Genomic DNA, 12329 nt, shown 5'->3' with positions numbered 1-12329 from the left:
TTTTTATCGTTATCGGGATAAATGCCAGAAATTATCGTGATACATTTTTTAGTCCATACCGCCCATCCCTAGTTTTCATGAGATCCTTTGGATGGAGGACGCTGCACCAGAGCAAGAAAGTTGTTGTTATCTAAGATCAACCAGTCGTACTCAATCTCAGCTTCTTCCTCTTTATGAGTATGTGTGTTTTTGAAGTGTATAACTCACTTCAGCTGCCAGATCGAAATGACCTGACCTTCATAGTCTGGTACTATACACCATCGATGGAAATATGAACTGGGAGACACTTTTTTTCTAATGTTGGGGTCACTTAAGGAAAAATCATCAACATTTTAAAAGAAACAGACAAAAAAAATAATAATTTTGCCATTTTTTTTCTGTTATCAAACAAGGTTGATGGGTCATTTTTGACCCTAACATGACAGGAGGGTTAAGTTCGCCAACCTCCTTTCAAGTTACAGATCTCCTTTGGGAGATTTCCAATTTAACAGCCATGGATATTTTTTAATCTTCCTGAGTCAGCCAGTAACAACTATGGCATTACTCAAGAGGAGTTCATTTTATATTAGCTGTAGTCCACGTTCTATTAAAAAATCATTCTGAGAAAATTTCAAGGCCGTTTGGTTCCTTGTTAACTGCGTAAAACCCATCAAAGCTTAGTGTACGGAGTTAATGTGCTGATATGCTCTGCCTGTTATCTGTTGTACATTGCATCTCCTCACACACAAATTTCACACCACAGTAGATAAGCTAACAAGATTGTGCTTTTGTTGTTTCACTCACAGCCACAGCTCTTTCATCCCCACTCGCACAGTCACTGAGCCGGCGGCGAGGCTCTCTTCCTGCATGTTTCATGTGTTATCGCTAAGGTGTGACTCAAGTTTGGGGGCCAAAATCTGTTTTTGATTATGAACAAAAATCCCCAGTAGGCTTGAAAAGTCTCTGCAGACTTTTTACAATTGTGTCCTCCATCGAGAATAGATGCTTTGTTCAGCTTTAGATTCAAATTGTCGCTGTGGGTTATTGAAAAGAAATTTCCCCAGTGCAAGGGGCAAATCCCTGCACTTTGAAAAGTTCTGGGTTTTTCGAACTTTAAAAAAAGAACTAATGGAAAACTGGTGAAAATTCAGTCTGAAGTCTCAATTTCCGCATCATTTTCAGGAATCCCACCAGTGCAAATATAACTGCCACAGCAAAATAAACACACCCTGTAATTCTTTAATAAACCACCATTATAAATGTGTTAAATACTTTTCTTGCAGGCTTACGCAATAACGGTGTAAGGAATGACTGTAACGCGTTAAATTCTTATCTCACAAAATATTTAGTCACAGTTATTCCAACAGCTTACATTTCCATTTTGACCTGCAGCAGTAATTAAAACGGACCATTTTGGAAGATGCTGGTCAATTCGAGACGCTAAAACATTGAATGAATAATGCGGCGCCTCTGAACGCTGCTTTTAAGGCAGCCCTGTCTCACATTTTTATTTGCTCCCTTTCAGAGAATGTTGTTTTAACACATCCGCAACAGAAACAAGCCAACAGAACTGTTATGAGAAGATAATGAATGTGACTGATAGTGCCTCTCAGTTCAGTGAGTCGTGAATTACCTCATAATGAATTGCATTTCAGGCTGTGATGAGGTAACTCTTTCAATTAACACTGATAAGTTAAAGACCAGAGGAGAAGTTCCTTAACCACACATGATAACATGGCAGATACATTTTCTTGCAGCTGCCTTATGATATATAAGCTTTTATAATATATATATATATATATATATATATATATATATATATATATATATATATATATATATATATATATATATATATATATTTGTGTTTATAAAACCTTCCTATTTATGTGTTTGGATTGTCTTTTTCTTCATCTACTTGAATGCTCATGGTATTGTCACAAGTTAAAACCTACTACCTCGTTAAGTAGGACATAACCCTGACCTGAAATGTATGTATGTGTGTGTGTGCGTGTCAAACAACAAAAACCGGCACCGTTCCACAATAACAGAACCTGTCCACTTACCTGCTGGCAACGGCCAGCACGGTCGTTGGCCGGCGCAGCCGAAGCGAGGTGCTGGTTAGGTTCAGTTCAGGTGCGGGTATCCAATCCCGCTCCGGATTCTTTTTTATTACGTTTTCAGTTTTATCCTTTTTTTTTCCCGTAGGTGTTTTTTTATGTTTTTCTTCATATGTCCATCTCTATGTCGCTGCACGTCTCCGATGCCGCACGCGTCTCAGTCATAATAACATTCCATACACGAAGCTCCGCTCCTCTCACCGTGTGCACAACTATCAGCTACCGGTTGAGTATTGGCCTCCGTGTGAACCGTAACGTCAGTGACTCCCGACCCGCATACCACACAAACACGCCAGCCGCCACCTGGTTCAAACAATTCTCTCCTCGTCACCGGGTGATGACGTTATATAGCCGCGCCACCTTGTGACGTATCGACCCAGTGCCAATCTGCCAAATAATAAACAAACAGTGTATGCAGGGTGTGTGAAGATGTGCATGAGCCTTATAATGCCCAATATCCTAACAGTATCTCCAGTCATAGAGTGAAGTAGTAGCCACGAGTAGTAGTACTTTACAAAATGGACGGAGTAAAATATTCACACAGTCCAACTGTGGAAGCATCCAATCACGTGACCCATTGGTTTCTGAACAGCGGTTTTGAAGCCCATTTTTGCAGCTATGTTGCATGAGAAGCCGACAGGAACACAGCCACTGCGTGTCAATCAAAATATGCTGTGGCTACCAGCTCCTTCAGATGATCCCCGCCAGAATATCTCCAGAGCTCCGGAAATGTTTACAGCACAAGATACCATTTTACACGTTCTCGGCTGTGAAAGAAAAAATTACTGTCGCGTTTAGCCAACACTGGGGTCGTTCAAACAGCTGGGTGCGCTGCTTAGCGCGGTAGCATTAAGATTATGGATGAGGAAGTAATAGTGGCGAGTTATTGGCTGAGGCTGAAATGTATTGCTTTATATTAATACATTTAGGAATGCCCCATAGAGTTGTCATGGGTGGGAAATGACTGAGACCAGAAAAGGTTTCTGAACTAAGCTGTAAATATGCTTATTTCTGCTTTAAAGTTGGACATTTTAACATGGTAGTCAATGGAGATTGACTCACTTTTGCAGCTAGCCTCCAGTGGTCAGCCAAGGAACTGCAACTAATCTCAGTACCGCATGAGCCTCGATCTGGAAGTTAGGTGGTTGGCGCTTGATGGTTACAGGTAAGGAAAGGACACCAGGGAGAGCCCCAGTAACTAAGACTAAAACTCAGGAAAAACAAGTCAACTCTGCAAAACTAACTACTAAACTGCAAAACAATTGAAATCCAAAGACCGTGACAATAGCTGTTTTTACTGAGACGTTATTGGTTGGGTTTTTTTTTTTGTTTGTTTTGTTGTGCAAACACTGACAGATAATGAAGCAATTATAGACAAGCTGCACCACTGTACGGCCTGCATGGGACCAGATTTGGGCATCATGAGAGCTCTTCATGCAGCTGTATTATTCGTACTGACCAGGTACTGTATGTGAGGTGGCTTCTCTTGTTTGCAGCTTAGTAAATAATTACTGGAATCCAGTGAGCAGTGCAAAATCCTTCCCCTTTTCTTTTTTGTATTTTCTACCATTTCAGTTGAGATATCAGCAACTTGTAAATTTTTAACAGCAGATTAGAAAGACCTTTAGTATGGTTTAAACATTATATAATCTTTTCAGTGCATGTGTTACTGTTAGAAACTCATTTAGTGGAGGCCAGAGATAATGTCATCGCCACACAATTTGCATTCGACTCTTTGTGCTCATTATCACTGAGTTTTATTTAATGGTTTATACCAATAGAGGCTAGTATTAGTTATTTAAAATTACTTTTGGGAAAGACATGATGTTCACTTTCTGTCGCACCTACTTTGTTTAGTTATTTAAGTGTAAGTTTAAGAAAAACACTGTTCTAGGTTTGTTAAGTTATAAAAAGGAAGTCTTATGTTAGGCAACTGTATGATCCGCTTTCAGAGCATATCTGTATTCAAAACCTTGATATTTCTTGATCAAGCATTATACTTTAACAATTTAACTTGCAAGTTAAATTGTAAAGCCATGGACAAAATAAACTTTATTAAATCGTAAGCATGATGCTTGTTTGGTGTCTGGCTGAGTCAATGATTATTTAATCTTTGTGTCCAGAGCAGATTTCTCTGCATTTTGTTAAAAAACACTTTTGCAATCATCTACCATCTTATGTTTTGCTTCATTGGGTCAATTTAAAACCCCCCTCCTTGTCCACGATGAACAGGTAAAAGGGTCTCTGCATTCTGGATAAGTACAGCATGGACTATAAATTATTAACCAAAGACACATAATTTTAGTTGTTATTTTCTTTATATCCATAAATGATGGGTACTGACTAGATGATTGGTCACTGAAATTTCACTATACCTCACAGAAAAATTTACTTTTTCTTTTAATGCAGGTCTTCGATGACAGAATCTTGTACAAAAGCTCGGGTGGACTTTTCAGAGACAATAAATCACGCATGCCTAAAAAAAAAACAAACAAAGGCAGTCAAACCTGGACTTAACACACAAGCAGTCAGCCTTTCAAACTAAAACAGCAAGTAATGCAAGCTGGCTAACATACCACAGAAATACCGCAGTAAAATGAAAACAAGATTTTAACAGGAGAATAATGAAAGTCTTCAGAAACCGAAGAATAGAGTCCCAAAAGAAGTATTGACTGACTGACTGGCTGATTATCTGAGATTTAATTCAATGACCCACACAATTTCTCCACTTCACAGTTTTTGATAAAACTGCAAAGAAGACCAAACCTCCACAGAAGATTATTTTGATTTCTTCAGAACTTTCTAATCGTACCAACCCCCATTTCCCTCTCTCTCTCTCTTCCTCACTCTTTTTTCTCCTCTTTTCTACCGTGTCTCTCCTCTCATCCTCTGATGCCTCGCCTTTTCTTCATCTTCACAATTTTGCTATCACATCACTCTCCTTACTCCCTAGCGTCGCCTCGGCAACAACCCGCGTCCCTCAGCCCCATGGCTCCTGTCTCAATTGAAAAATGAGGAACAGCATGCTGTATATCATCTCAGCATGCCTCACGTGAGGTGTTTGAAACATCATGGCTTCTGCATTTCAGTTCAGGTCTATTTTTAATGCAACCTCTTTTTTAACATTTATTTTTAGTTGTCATAAACCTGAAATGAAAACCCCTTAAAGCAAACAACTTTAATTAGGATATGTCAGTCTTATAATCAAAGGAAAAACAGCCTCATTAAGAGCTATAATACTTAGTCTAACAAATGTTCATGCTTCTTTTATGAATTTTAATTAATTTGACTTACTGTAACTCATCAGTATGCGTGATGATAATCTGCAAAAAGAAATGGGTCAAGTTATTCAGTCAGACCAGTTAAATCCAAAACGTCATTGTTGGTTTCTATGGTACACAGTTTGTTGGTTAAAAAATAAATGAGTCTAAGTCTGACTGATACTCCAGGAGGGTATCATTATCTCAGATGTTTATTGGAACAGATCCATAAATCTCATAACGTGCAACAACACAACTCCCCCTTGTTCTCTTTCCATGTTAAAGTATCTTTAAATTAAACCTGTCACACATTATATTAACATTAGAAAGAAACCAAACAAACACGCTTGCATCGAGCCACATCAGGTGAATGGTGGTGGGTAACCCAGAACACGTGCATTTATTCTCTCACGAGTGGCTCCTTGGGTCCCAGACCGCCTCCAGATTTGGCTTCAACAGTCACGAGTGAAAACATCCTCAGTGTGATCTCAGTTAACACAAACTTTAAACAAAATTAACTCAAATTCAGAGAAGGCGGTGCTGCTTCGGGATCTTGTTTAATCACCATTCTTTGCAAGTCAGAGCTTTCATTTTGCATTTATGAATGTGATAACAAATGTTGCTCTTGATAATACTTTTCAAATGTGTCTCTGAGCCCTTACAGGAATTTTTAGGACAGTATTATGTCTATAATTAAATGTGCCTAAGAAATTTAAGATCATGGCCAGACAGCATTAGTTTTCAAACTGTGTTCCTTGTGTAAAGAGATTATTCATATGATTTCATGTATAAATCAATAAATATATATATTTTTTAATCCACTCTGAGAAACATATCAAACAGTTCTTTGAAGATCTTCTCATTAATCTTCTTTACACCCCATATGAACATAGCAAGAGTTTGAACTGGATGGATTGGGAATTGAACTCCATCAGATTCTCTTCATTGAGCTGTGATTTTTCGCTTGTACTGCACAGTGATATTACTTTTTGCTGCAATGTCGCTCGACCCTCCTTTAAAGCCCCTTAACTGCGCAAAATCTTTGGCCGTTGCATATGAAAATGGCCATCGTGAAAAAAAAAAAAAAAAAATTGAAATTACATGTTAATAAGTTCCAAGGCAATTTCTTATATGGAAAAAAAAACAACTTAAAATAAGCTAAGCTTTATGAGACTGAGAAAGAATCGGATTTGGTGCAGTTGCGGTAACAGAAGTCAGTACTTTTATTTTTATTTGAAGGCATTGCGAGTTGTTGCAACTAACGTGTATCTACAGCATGGGTCACATCATGGTTGTACAGTGTGAGATGTAATGATAAGACAGCAAAAATCATGCAGTCTGCAGAAGCCTTTAGCAATTGGCTGAACTTCTCTCCCTTTTAGGAGCTAGATACTCTAACCGGTTTTCCCTAGCCAACTGAGGGGATTTGAGCATCTACTGTACCTAGGATGTCCCCCCTGGGAGGTGTTTTAGGCATAGCGGGGAGGGCAGACCCAGGACATGCTGGAACAACTGCCTCTTATGTCTGACTTGGCTACACTTGGGTATTCCTCCAGAAAGGCTGGAGGAGGTGACTGTGACTGTGGAGAGGAAAGTCTGGACCACTTTGCTAAGGCTGGTGTCCCTGCATCCTGATCTCAATTAAACGTAAAGTAAATGGTTGGATGAAAACATAACATCATTGTGGCAGGGTGGAGGAGCTGCAGCCACTCAGGCTGACGGGACACAGGTGTGGCCCGTCAACCTCTCCACCCTGCCAGCCTTATAAGGGAGGGCTGGGCTGCTGCTGGAGAAAGGTCTGCTGTGAAGGTGTTGGTGCACATGTGAGCTTCTGTTGAATAAAGTTTGTGCACTAAAACCCCGTGTCCTCTCTGTCCTGTCGGTCGGGCCCCCGTAGGGCGCCAGTGTAGCACGGCGAGTGCTACGGGGCCCGACCGACAGGATAGAGAGGACATGGAGTTTAGTGCAGAACCCTTTATTGGCAAAACTTCCAACACACCGCCACACGTGCACAAGCACCTTCTCCAACAGCCCCTCAGCTTCAGTCTCAGTCTCCCTTATAAGGCTGGCAGGGTGGAGAGGTTGACGGGCCACACCTGTGTCCCGTCAGCCTGAGTGGCTGCAGCTCCTCCACCCTGCCACAATCATTTAGTAAGTTGTTCACATTCGTGGGTTACTGTTATATAACAGACCCAGATTGGAGTGAATCTATCCACATTCCCCATCTTTATCCCCACGCCATCCACATCATGCTGTAATCATCAAGCTTTTGTACTGTTTTACTTTGACTAAAGTATGTTAGAGAATTTCATTAATTCCCCAGAAAATTGTGTTATCTTTCGATATAAATGGCACGATATGTCTCCTTTGAATATAGGATTAGTTTATTTTGCTATATGTATTCTGGTTTCATGTACACTTTATATCTCAGGGTGTTTGGAAATATGACAAATCTATATGAAAGCAGAAACATCCATGAGAAGGACTGAAGGCATCAAGGACTGGCTTCACACCAAATGCTGTGAATGGCTAGGAACCATCTTGAGAGGAAGGATGTGTTCCAGCGTCAGAAATCTTTCCCTCTCAGAGAGCTCCCACCGTTTTGTATTAAAATATACCGTCTCCCAGAATGGTAATCATGCCCCTGATGTTTGCTGGTAAATGTAGATTAGCTATCGAGGTATTGATTGGATGCGGACGCGGCGGTGAACCCCTACTGGACGGCAGTAACAGCTTATCAAATTCAGATGAAGTGAAGTGAACCTGCTGGGCAAAGGCTAGTGGTGGGCCATTTAATTGGAAAACAAATCACTTTCTCATCAAAACTGAATATTTCGGTAAGTAAGTAATTTATTTGGCAGGGAACAATCAGTACACGAATAATGATAGTGACTTTTTTTTTTTTTTCAAATCACAGCCTTGGTAGATGGATTGGAACACGGAACGGAAGCCTGGGCTTCTTTAAATACAAGTTTGTGTCAGTAAATTAAACTTAAATAGAACTTGATAATACTCTTTTCCCAGTATGACTGTGAATAAAAGTTTAAATTAACAAAAACTCCACTCTTTGAAGCACACAGAGTTTTTTATAGAGTTTTTTTAGAGTTTAAAATAGACTAAACAGAATAAATTATCCGTTAAATCAAAACCATCAGAGTTTTATCAAAAAACATTAATATTCACCTCTTTCAACATCTATATGTCGAAAGAAATGTACATGCGTCTCTGCAACTCCATCTAGCAGATTGCAGTTGCGTTGAGCTCAATGTTTAGGTTTTTGTCAACAATTGTATGCAGTCTCAACCATTGTGCCTTTACATGTGGTTAATATTGCTGAATGTGAGGTTTTTCTGAAATCATTTGGTGGTTTTTAGATTGAATTTCAGGAAGTGATGTCACTACACTCCTCAAACTAGTCCCCAGCTGATATATATATATATATATATATATATATATATATATATATATATATATATATATATATATATATATATATATATATATATATATATATATATACTACTACTACTACTACTACTGTCATTTAGGTGATGCTTTTATCCAACGCAACTTACATCTGACAGAACAAACACACCATTTCACCCGGGGAGCAATTAGGGTTAAGGTGGTTCATCTTGGTTGCCATATACTGTGAGATATATATAATTATTGTGGTAACTAAGGCAGAAAGTCATTCAGTAGGCGGGTTGTTTTTATCCACAGGTACTACAACAGATTCCCGCCACAGCTTGGTGACCTTGTGAAGATTAATGGACAAATTAAAAAGATCTATAAAAACACTAACAAGCACCGACTTTCAGATATTTATCAGTAATCATGTCCGGCTCAGGGCTCTTTCTGATATTACATTTATGGAAAATAGAACTGACAGGAGGTCTATGTTCCTAATAGTAGTCCGATGGGAGACCGTGCAGGTGCTCAACGTGCTAAAATAATCATTATGTGCCTCAGTAAAAATCAAACTAATAATAATGTGTGAATATATCATTCCATGTTGGAGCTCTAGATGCGACCCAAGACCTTCCAGATAGAGTCACCTATGTCTCTCACTGTTCTGCTCAGTTATAGCCTTCAGTCCATCACACAGGGACTTTCAGGTTACATTACCACTTCTATATAATTTGATTTTTACACTGGAGTTTGACCCTCATGATCTCTGCCTTCTTTTATTTCTGATTTATTGCTTCCTTTACCCAGGGTTTATTGTTTGGAAACACCCAGACACATATTTGTTGGGAGGTTTGGGTCTTTCAGGTAAAGAAAATAAGAACTCAACTCTTTCATCCAGATTGTCAGTCATTAAAACGTCCCAGTCTGTGCAAAAAAGCTGGAACCCATTTCAGTTTGTGGTTTTTCAGTTTATAAAATCAAAAATGGGCCTCCTTCAAAAGTAAATGATATGCATGTGTTCAGCTACCACGGGGAACCAGCTTTTTCCTGACATATACAATCTCAAGGAAGAGAGCCGAGCAAAATGAACCTACAAATTATTGGCATACCATCTTCTTCCAACTCTGAGAGAAGAGAATCAAGTTGTTTGTGGAAACTCTCTGTGAAAGATTTGTGGACTAATTCATGCATGGCATTCCCATGGCATTGAATATTTGAGTTGCAATAAAAGGCTCCCAGCATGAGCTTAATTTTAGAGAAGCATCTTTGCTGAAAAGCAATGCAGTAATGCAGTAAAAGTAGATAAAAAGGGAACTAAAGGAAAGGGAAATAACACTAAAAAGGGAAGACATGTGGATCTGTGGCTTTTTGTTTCGTATTTTAGTTTTTTTTGTAATAAAAGAAGGTGTGCAAATTAATGTAAAGATTCACTAATGTGCACATTGAATTCAAGTGGATATCAAATTGTAATTGAGGCCAGCAAAGATTTAAACCTTTATTTCCAGAAAAAAGAACCGCAAACTAATGATATATTTGGAATTTTATTCAGAAAGTCACATTTAATAGGAGACAAAATGGTAAAAGTGGATTTCCGTGAGCAGAATAGTGTGCAGGAGGGGACGTACAAAGCCAAGAAATAGTATAAATCAGACTTATAAAAGCAGTTAGTGACATTGTTTGGTCATCATGATGGATATATATATATATATATATATATATATATATATATATATATATATATATATATATATATATATATATATATATATATATATATATATATTCACATGTCCTGGATTATAAAGCTAGATAATAAAGCTCTACATAAAACTATAAGACATAGTCATTAAGTTAAAAAAAAAGATATCACTTACTTACCCTGCAAACTTGAAACCTGTAATCTCCAGAGTGCCATTGATAGAAGTTAAATCAAATTATACACACTTCATTTCTCCTTTTTAAAAGGAAAAAAGAGATATTCAATCTACAATGAATTCTGTATAATTTCAATGATCCAATTGCAACAAAAGCTGTTTTGTTCGCCAAATTAGCTGCAAATGGGACAAAAACAAAATTCCACAGAGTTGTGTCTTAATTTGCGTCCTATTGAAAGTTTTAATGGAACAATTTTATAATCAGAACACGGATGATTGTCAGATTTCTCTTATTACTTTTGGTACTTTTTAAAATGTTATGATGAGTCCAAGTAATGCCTTTAAATCTTAAAATCCAGACAACTTTAAGATGAGACATTGAAGATGTGGATGAGTTGAATCTGACTTTATCCAGTCTCTTCCGTTGATTGTCATGAGAATAGGCAATATGGTCAGATAGGTAGGCACAGTGGTGAGAGTTAAGGAGGACAGACGGCAGTGCTTCATTAACAATAGACAGGGTAATCCTGGACATGGGACTGAGGAAGCATCTCTTTAAATAGCACAGCCAAGGACGAATGGGGAGCGCTCGAGAGGATACAGTGGGATATTGCTACGGGAACATATTTCTCACTGAACGGTAAGAGTAGAAGAGGAGGGATTTCATCGTCTGCTAACGACAGATGGTGAAGGAGATGTGTTATCTTTTTTTCCCCTCTTTTATATCGATCTTTTAGTTTAATGAAAACACTGAATTTTGACACAATTCTTTAAGTGCGTGAAACGCATGATGACTTTGGAACTACAACCACACGCTCTCTCAACATCGACCTCTATATATGGGAACTCTTCCACTTGCCAAACAACAAAAACTGCACCATCTGCAAAAGACACAAAATCCAGTCTCTCTCTCTGACTTAGGTGACTTTGAAAGTCATGCTTCACCAGTTCCACTTCCCCAGATCACTTTGATGCATTGGGGTTTGTATCCTATTGAAGTGTGCAAATTCCAGTGTTCCAAAAGCATTTGTCAGAACAATAGGAAAAGTCAGCGCATCAGGGTAAATCCTGTACTGATCCTCTCCATCATCTCTGTACTAGATGATATCACATACGGTGGATTGATTTAATTATTTCTAGTATTTGCAGAGATAAAGTCCCAATTGGCCAGGACTTTAAGAAATGGCAGCATTGGTTTGGCTGCTGAAAGCAAACAGTTTATTTTAAGGGCTCAAACGCTGCCGCTCAGTTTCAAGCTCGAGCACAAAAACAGCAGAACGGAGAACCATAGCTGAGAGGCAGCTGTGATAACTGCTTCAAGATTACTCTCAATATATCCCTTATGGTCAATAAGGGAAATAAATGCATGAAACAGAACAATTTCTAACACAAATATAGTAAAAGCATTCAACATGAATTTTTAATATAAGTGAGTAAAAACAAACAAGTGTCAGATGCATCATCCCCCAATCGAATTAGGACCAATTTCCTCTCTTATAATGAATGAGCTCCCATTGAAAAGACTTTTTAATTCGATAATTTCAAGCACCATTAGGACCTGTGGAGAGGATCAAAAGTTAGCTTCTTCAGTATCCTGCTGCTGAGTGCACTCGTGTCGACTGCTAATGAATTCAGCGTCACTGTAAGGAAATCATAGATTAATTTGATATTTGTGGTGTTTTTTG

This window comes from Cololabis saira, chromosome 14 (genome assembly GCF_033807715.1).
Source record: "Cololabis saira isolate AMF1-May2022 chromosome 14, fColSai1.1, whole genome shotgun sequence".
NCBI classification, from domain to species: domain Eukaryota; kingdom Metazoa; phylum Chordata; class Actinopteri; order Beloniformes; family Belonidae; genus Cololabis; species Cololabis saira.
The sequence above is the reverse complement of the archived record's forward strand: the minus strand, read 5'-3'. Positions refer to the sequence as shown.